This window comes from Schistocerca cancellata, chromosome 5 (assembly GCF_023864275.1).
Source record: "Schistocerca cancellata isolate TAMUIC-IGC-003103 chromosome 5, iqSchCanc2.1, whole genome shotgun sequence".
Classification (NCBI taxonomy): domain Eukaryota; kingdom Metazoa; phylum Arthropoda; class Insecta; order Orthoptera; family Acrididae; genus Schistocerca; species Schistocerca cancellata.
Genome location: NC_064630.1, coordinates 422,077,996 through 422,087,462, shown reverse-complemented (window position 1 = coordinate 422,087,462; position 9,467 = coordinate 422,077,996). Strand labels below are relative to the sequence as shown.

At 42.5% G+C, this 9,467-nt stretch overlaps 1 non-coding gene across 1 annotated transcript; it reads left to right on the top strand.

Moving 5' to 3' along the window:
- The first annotated feature begins 8,773 nt into the window (after positions 1-8,773).
- On the top strand, positions 8,774-8,848 carry Trnas-aga (transfer RNA serine (anticodon AGA)). The gene has a single exon. It is a non-coding gene; the product is annotated as a tRNA-Ser (tRNA).
- Positions 8,849-9,467: the final 619 nt, after the last annotated feature.

The window sequence follows — 9,467 nt, the reverse complement described above, 5'->3', positions numbered from 1 at the left end:
CTTCTTCTTTAACACATTTTTGATGAACCAGCTGTCACCTGTGTGTGCATTCACTGTTGTGATAGGTGTTGGTCCTCACGTGTTTACCTTTTCGGGCAAGCGCAGCTCGTGATGTAGGCCTCCCTGCCCTATCCCCCTCCCCACCCCACCCCACCCCATCACCACTTTCCCCAAATGCTCCAATGCACGACACGGTGGTGCTTGTGGAAGAGTGTGGGCAGGATTGCCCATCTATGCATCAGGCTGCAAAGTAGCTATACAGTATACAATGTGTACATTATGAAAAAAATTTAATAATTCTTTAATATGGTTTATGTTTACCGACGTAAAAAAAACTATTCCATTCTCTACTGCATTCTCTTAGTGGTTTATTGATTTCTAAAGTAGTCTAAATTCTTCCTCAGAGTTCAAGATATCCCTGTACCGAATTACACCTAAATTGGTTCAGCCGTTTAACCTTGAAAACGTAAAAGACAGAGTTACTTTCGAATTTATAATGTTAGTATGGAAGTACCGATTAAACACGTTGAGAACAGTGTAAACATTGTACTCATTACGTTGAATAGCATTATGTGCAATATATCAATGAATAAAAAAAACTGGCCTGCATACAAATTTACACGAACGCTATTGAGACGGCGGTCACGATTATTTGGCAGGTCGAACTGTTCTATTTACTGAGGTTACAGGAGCGTCACTCCACCATCATGGCAGATATCTCGGATTCAGCAAAGGTAAGTTTGGTCGCGGGTATTTTTCTGCTATCGTAAAGGAAGGGAGGAAGATTAAAGTTTAAAATAGCATCTAGGTCTCTAAAGGATCTGATTAATATGTGGTAGGATTTTTCAAAGTAATCATCCCGGCGTTCGTTGTAAGTGATTTTAGAAAACCAGCACCCATAAATCTCAGTGGCTCGACGCGGATTTGATTCGTGCTCCACCCAAAGCAAGATGCAGAATCTCAATTACGATGTTAAATCGCATGGTACCTATCATCGAGATTTCTAACTACAGAAAAAAACAGTTTTTTATGATCCTGAGCAACAGTCATACAATATTTTTTAAGGAACACACCGCCTTTTGACTGTTTTATTGTTTATTTAAGTACAACCCAGATTTTGGCCTTTTATGCCGTTGCAGGACACTTAACATAAGTGTCCTGCGATATATGTTAAAGACATAAAATCAAATACTTGAAAATGGCATAAAGAGTCGAAACATGGGTTTTACTTACATAAACAATAAAAACTTCAAACAGCGGTGGGTTCTTTTAGAAAACTACAGAAGTGTGTCAGGAGCCTATAACTTACAAAGAAAGGCGTAATAATCAGCAGTGCTGTCATTGACTTCCCTCTCAGATTTAAACAAATATTCACTTACTTAGAATATCTACAGCTGTAATGAAATACTTGTTGAGACATCTATCAAACACTGTTTAAATGAGTAGCAATAACGTAAAGACGATGTCTTCTCTCACTACCCAATGATAGAAATGTCATTATGAGTAACTATATCGCCCACAGCCAGGCACATCCCTGTGGTTAAAGTTCTGTAATCGCAACTCATGTCCATGAGTGTAGGAAAATCCGTAAAACTTCCAGATAATTATATTGAAGATAACTTTCTTCGATCTATCAATGATCGTCCATATTTGAACTGCGTCTGCAGCCTCTAATGACATTGTCATCCACGAGATGTTTAACCCGAATCTTCCTTTTCTTCGAATATGCCTGAGGCAAGGCTCGAGTGCTGTGATGTCAAATTAATTGGTAGTGTACAATAAATATTAAATTTAAATATTAGGAGTTACATATCGTTAATGTATATTGATTAAGAAACTTCAATTAAATATATTCTCTTAATTTTCGTTATAATGCTAATTTCCAACAAATCGGCGATTTGCTTACGTTTCCTTTTGTCCAAGTATTTCAGCTCAACGTGACGTGTCGCTTATTTCTCGTAATTTCTGATTACTATTATTTCAAAATTCTTATTACTGGTTTCAACTGTTCACAGTCATGTTTTGGCTGATACATCATGTTTGCGTAGTTTCCGGAAGTAAATTTCTTTCTAGGAATATCAAAGAACTCGAAAATTTTACTTACAGTCTCCTGTGGACTCAGTAGTTCGTAGCCGGTGTGGACGCCGCGAAATCTTATTTCGCATGCTTCGGATCCGCTTATGAAATGGAATCAGACAGGAAAATTTAATAGGTTCGATTTAGGTGAGAGAAGTTTAGGTTAAAACTGAGAGACCAGTTAAAAATAGAGCATACCGTGTTTTCCCAACTGCTATCAAGGACCATGACAACTGGCTAAATTACAAATTAATCACTTTGCAGCAAATGTAAACCGTGTCAGTTTAGTGGTATTCACTGATGACACATCTACGTATTTTTCTCTTTTTTTTAAAACTGTTTTATCTACATATTGCTTCATCTACGGATTATTCCCAGTGAGAGTGGATTACTAAGATTGAGCACCACCTCGATTCCGATATGAATGGGGAAATCATCTCTACGGCTTTATTTATGTAACCATTGCGGGACCCGTGACGCTTAATCTGGTGACCTCATGTGAGACCATGCTTAATATCACGGGATAAGAAAGCAGTTATTACCAGTTATGAGTGCAACAATGCCACGTCATTTCGTTGTGATACAGTCATTGTTGCATATGTGCTCCAGGTATTACACTACAAGTACCTTCGCAGCTGCCTGCGTTTCGTCAGGACTCTGTCACCTATTTCCTTCATTACGCAATAGTCATACGACAGTCGGCAAATAAGGTCACAAAGATAACCATTTATTTTTTATATTCGGCTTTTTGTGGTAGACACAACGCGTACCAAAAAAAATCTGATTTTCAAGTGCAAAGAGGTATACACTTAACATTATGATGACGATGTCTACATCGTCATCTTAATGAGAAGGTGTAAAGTCGTCATTAATTGAAACGTATGATTCATTTTCAAAATGCGCTTTGCATGGCACAACTACTTCATTACGTTGGGATGTTGCGAAGTGAATCGCTTCGCAGGTTCAGAAAGAAGATGATCTGGTACCCACAGCTTAGCCATTTGCAGTTGCATTGTCATTTGTGCATAACCAGCTACTTCTACATTTCTACATTATCTAAAACGTACGCCTTACGACTCGCGATTTTATAATCTCTTATTCTAATTGTAATGCTGGTACAAGTTACTTTGCATAATCAGTATTATTATGTTTCATTTGTTGGGATCAATCTGGACCGTGTTAAGACGTGTTGGATTTGGGTAATTTGCGCCCAAAATCTCTTCATTCTCCGAGTGCGGTCGTTGAACTCAAGGGGTGGTCATAACTGGGCTTAAACGTGGAAGGAAACGAAGATTACGGACGCAAATAAACACTGATCAATAAGTCTGAGATCAACGACAGAAAAGGATACATAATAGTTAGCAGTGGAACAGACAAGAGAAGAAGATACCGAAGATCTCAGAAAAAGAGCGCAAAAGAAGAGGAGAAAAGACAAAGACGTTTTGGCAGGAGAAGGATAAAATACAATCCGTGAAGAGGCTACCTGTCATCCTACAGACCCAATAACGGAAGAAGAAGTGGGGACTTATTCTCGTCCACTGCCAGGGACTCTCGCTTCTTAGTTTTGGTTGCCCGCCCAAATTTGTAAGCATTTTTTTCAACATGTTTCCAGCATAAAGCTGTCTTCACAGCTCCACTCAGAGTAAACGATGTCATCAGGATGAAAATTCTTCTGTACATTGGACTTAGACCTACCTTCGTGAGAGATGGAAGGCTAATGTATTACGGGGATTGATTGGTACGTTCGAGTGGCGTAGTAGGTGCATACACAGTCAATTGGCAAGTGTGGAGAGCGGTGTTCAAATTCCCACCTGGCCATCATAATTTCTTTTTTTTCTTTTCTTTACAACACGGCGATTGTTGGAATGTTTCCTTCAATAAAGAAACACTTTCTTCCCACGTCATTGCCCAATCTAAGATAGTAATGTTCTCTGATCACCTCGATGCCGACGGATCGCTAGACTCCAAATTTCATTCGGTATTCTTTTTTTTTTATCTGTAAGGTAGATGTGGTGGTGGTGGGGGGGGGAGGGCTGGTCTGTCTCAGTCGGAAGAGAGGTGCCAGCGAAAAGCAATGATCCGATTACAAGCCTACAGAGGAGTAGTGGATTCCAATAATATCATCTTTAGCTGTAAGAGCCACGTAATTGGGCAACGTTTGTTATTGATAACCAACTTTTATAACAGTAGCGTTAAGCGTAGATGCCTGTAGGACGTATTACCCATTGCACTTTTGCTTAATGGCAGTGTCAACGGTAGTGCAGACCAGACGTTAATGTGCTCATTTTCAAACTTTTTTGTAATATGTGTGTACATCTGTTAAGCACAACAATAGACTTTCGCGCCTGGACACAATCTCATTAAAACTCCTCAGCGGGTGAGATCGTGTCGTAGTTGACAAAACCACCGACGGATCGGCGTCTGTTCATGAAAACTGCCTGAATAAAAATTTCTCATTGAAAAAGAATAAATCTAGTACCTCTCAAGGTACTATTTCTCTGGAACTGCCCGCCGTAGCCGCTGTTAGTGACGTCTGGCAGTTGACTCCTGTTATCAGACGAAACTGGAACTGCTCGACAGTCAATGGTCGCGACGTCGTCGATTCGTTCTCGTTAAACACAGCGGCTCGATCGCCGAAGGAGTGGTCTGGCAATCACGTTTCGACTACCGGGTATGCTAGATACTGTGCGCGTCATGTCTTATTTCAGATATGGCGCTGAAGTAATATTTTGAGATGAACTCCTAGGAGTACTAGGATACGTTTGTAGCTATCCTGTTGTCCATGATCATAAGCACAAAGATCATAGAAATGTGTTGCAATGGATAACGTATGGCAGATTTTGGAATATGCTACTGGAGCTAGAACTGCTTACCATAATCATAATTTCCTGTTCTTCCTCTTCCAGCAGAAAAACTAATGATAGTACAGTCTACGTTTCAAATTCGCATGCTTCATTTCACAGAGGTTACTAATATGCTGAATGGTGTCGCCACGGCGGTGAGCAGTTTCAGTGAAATACACAGGCAGCAACGTTTGGCAGTTGTGGCGGGAAGTTACAGCGAAAAACTACCTTCAGTTATAGGAGGGGTGTTCAATGAGTAATGCAACACATTTTTTTCCGAAAGGAAATTTTTTTTCAGGGTTGCTATACACCTCATTTTGGCTAAAAAGCCATATTTTTCAGCATAACCTCCGTTCAATGCGACGGCTTTACGCCACCTTACTGGGAGGTGATTAACGGAGGCATGGTACCACTCTACTGGTTGATGTCAGAGCCAACGACTTGCTGCATCTCCATTATCCACCTTCTACTTCCCGCAGAGTACATCCTTCATCGTGCCAATCAGATGGAAGCTCTTTATCCTCTTCTGTTAGGTGGCGAGGAACCTAACGTGTAAGCTCCTTTTAGTATCCCCAATTGGTGGGCGAGTGTGTCAGCACTACCAGCATAGACGTGCAGTTGAACAGCGAGGTTTTTGATTGAGATCCGTTGATCACATCGAAAGAGTGTGTCCGCACGTGCCTACAATTAGGAGTCACAGCTGTGTGCCGCCGGCTGACACGTGGGAGACCGGAAAGGTTGTGCGAACTTCTTGCGATGATGAGAGACGCCTCGCCCAACGACTCACCGTGCTTTTGTTCACTGCCAGGTCTCCTCAGACATTCTGCGAGCCGCGTGGGATTAGCCGAGCGGTCTGAGGCGCTGCAGTCATGGACTGTGCGGCTGGTCCCGGCGGAGGTTCGAGTCCTCCCTCGGGCATGGGTGTGTGTTTTAGTCCTTAGGATAATTTAGGTTAAGTAGTATGTAAGCTTAGGGACTGATGACCTTAGCAGTTAAGTCCCATAAGATTTCACACACAATTGAACATTTTGAACATTCTGCGAGCAGCTATGAATATCTGCGGTGCTCTGGTTTTCCGTCAAAAGAAACTCAGTTACAGTCCGCTTGGAACGCACCCCCGTTACAGACACTGTTGTGAAGAGTACGCAAAGCACCGCCACCTTCCGGAACTAGAGGGGCTGAAGAAGGAATATTCCGTGATGCCCCACAACAAATTCCGATTGTATGAGAAAAAGTACCACCAAAGGTGCATTTTGAGACTGCATTTACTGTCTCACACGATTAGTTTCCGCGGCTCATTACCGCCCACCTCAGGCCCATTGGCTTCTGCATTGGTAACAACACGGTATGGAGTAGAGACCAATTAGGAAAGCTAGCCCACGTCTACTAGTAACAAGGACTCCACAATAAATGCGCCAAGGATGTCTAATACTCTTTTGGCAATGCAGAATTATGACATTACTGATGAATTTAAGTTTTTTGGTAGCAAATATGGCTCTGTAATTATCAATAAAATTGTAACATATGTGTATAGGGTTAATGTCAGGACTGAAAGTCTAACTCTTGATGATAAAGCTAACGAGAAGATTTTTGAGGACCAGGGTGCATTGGAGAAAGTACGTATAGCATGTAGTAATAAAATGGGAGCTTTTGATTTGAATCCGCAGAAGGCATCCGGTGAGCCTTGGCGGAAATATACTAGAAAGAATAGGTTTGAGTTTGTAACGTATTCTAAGCCAGAACAAAGTGCAGATACAACGAAAGTTAACTCTTGGACAGATCTTGAAAAAGAGTGTGAAGTTAAAAATAGGTTGTTTCAAGGCATGAATCCTTTTTATATTGGTCTACAGATAGCTGGTGATGAACCGGAAAAGAATGATAATGTTCAAAGTGAAGTTAAATATGTCACATTTATTGTAAGAAATAGAGTGTATATGACATTTTGTAAAAGGAAGGGTAATGTAACGTTCTGAATAAAAGTATTTATTTACAGCTAATGTCTGCACTGGAGTTTTTTTATGCCAATTGGGACCATATTGGTAATTATCCGGACGACCTACGGCTGGCTTTCCTTGTTCCTAATAGTCAACAAAGGATTGATGAACTTGCTATTACAGTTTATGGCAACAAGATTAATTATTTTGCAGCTGTTATAGTGTTGGAAGAATTGTGGTATTATAAGCCTAATTTGGAACAATTGGTGCGTCAGTTTCGGGACGCTTATAGAGAGTATGTATTTATGCCAGACGGTATAAGGTGTGCAAACAGGTACTTTGATTTTAGGCAAGGCCGTTATAGGCCATTGTGGTACAATTATTAGAACCTCAATAATATAACCTCCAAAGTCATACCTCAGATGGTTCAAATGGCTCTGAGCAGTATGGGACTCAACTGCTGTGGTCATAAGTCCCCTAGAACTGAGAACTACTTAAACCTAACTAACCTAAGGACATCACACACATCCATGCCCGAGGCAGGATTCGAACCTGCGACCGTAGCGGTCGTGCGGTTCCAGACTGTAGCGCCTTTAACCGCTCGGCCACTCCGGCCGGCCATACCTCGGAATGGCGGTAATATGTCGCCGAAACTAGTCGTGCGAGACAATAGTCATTCTCCTGAAGCTGATACGAAACTGCTGTAGGAGACTACAGCCGAAAGTTGATATTCATTCCGAACGCAATACGAGCGTCAGCGCCTCTGCTAATTTATTCTTCCCTGCACGTGAGGTCGAACAACGCACGCCACGTCCGTGGCTAGCGGGTGAGCCCGTATGGAGGAGCAAGGTGAGGTCCCGCAGGGCTCTTCGTGGAGCCCGGCCTCGCGGTTCAGCGCCTGCCGCCGAATGCTGATGACGCCGCGTCTGTCGAAAGCAAGAGTGCGGAAGCGCCGAGCGCCGCGGAGAGGAGGCCGCGTTGCGTCACGCCACGTCACGGCGCCGTGGGCACACTTCCATTAGAAAACGCTGGGCGCCCGCCAGCCGGCAGGCAGGCAGGCAGGCGTTGTCACCCCATCTCCACCTCCCGCACGCGACCGGTGTTACTTCCCAAGTGGCAATTCTCTCTCTGTCTGCCACGAAGATAGCTAACACGGAGCGAGTCTAACGCCAGTATTACAAAAGAGCCATTACACAGAGGACGTGGGACACACACGTCCATTAATTTGAGAAATCTTCGAGATACTGCACTGGCACGACATTCTTAATGTGGGGTAACCTCGTTACTCAGCCATCAGAAAGTATTTAAGACAATGTACTTACTCTTCATTGGATCGCGAGCTACACCCACAAAGATCGCATCTCACATGCATCAGAAGATAATTCAATGAACACAGATTCTTGTACACTCTAGCGATCTGAATGTGGACGTTATTTTTATAAAGTACCAAGTAAATACTGCTATTTCCAAAATAATTTTTAACCAGCTGCAACGAATTCGTTTCTTTTCTGTTATTATCTCAACCCAGAGATCACGCTTAACTACATTTGCTTAACCAGCCGGTCACTCGGTTGCTCACAATATTTCGTTCTCCAGAATAAGATTTTCACTCTGCAGCGGAGTGTGCGCTGATATGAAACTTCCTGGCAGATTAAAACTGGCAAAGGTCCCGAGTTCGAGTCTCGGTCCGGCACACAGTTTTAATCAGCCAGGAAGTTTCATATCAGCGCACACTCCGCTGCAGAGTGAAAATCTCATTCTGGAAACATCCCCCAGGCTGCGGCTAAGCCATGTCTCCGCAATATCCTTTCTTTCAGGAGTGCTAGTTCTGCAACTTTCGCAGGAGAGCTTCTGTAAAGTTTGGCAGGTAGGAGACGAGTTACTGGCAGAAGTAAAACTGTGAAGACGGGGCGTGAGTCGTGCTTGGGTAGCTCAGTTGGTAGAGCACTTGCCCGAGAAAGGCAAAGGTCCCGAGTTCGAGTCTCGGTCCGGCACACAGTTTTCATCTGCCAAGAAGTTTCAATATTTTGTTCTCTGAAAACACTTTCTTAATACGTCGTCAGTTTTTTTATGAACATTGATTATTCACCTTGAAGTATTCTACACTTATAGAAGACGTATGTTCCTATAATTTCATAAAACTACAAGCATTTGAAATTCTGATTTCTGTAATGGGACTCATCTCATAAGCCTCTCTGCAAACATGACGCCATTTTGACGTCACACGCAATATCGACTATCGATGCGGCGGGCACCGTATTGATTTTAGAAAATTTATATGTTTTTCTCTGTAACTTGTTGCATTCCGCTTCAAAGCAACATCGCATTGAAAATGTATCACATACCCGTCATTGTTATAATTAAATGCTAGTTAACAACGCATCATCGATATGAACGAAGAGATACTGTAATAAAAAGACTGGTAACTAAAATCACAAGTCGAGCAGCGCGGATTGGCCGCGCTGTTAGAGGCGCCATGTCACGGATTGCGCGAGCATGGGTGTGTGTGTGTGTTGTTCTTAGCATAAGTTAGTTTAAGTAGTGTGTAGGTCTAGGGACCGATGATCTCAGGAAAGTGTGCTGCCTTAGGAATTCACACACATTTGAACATTTT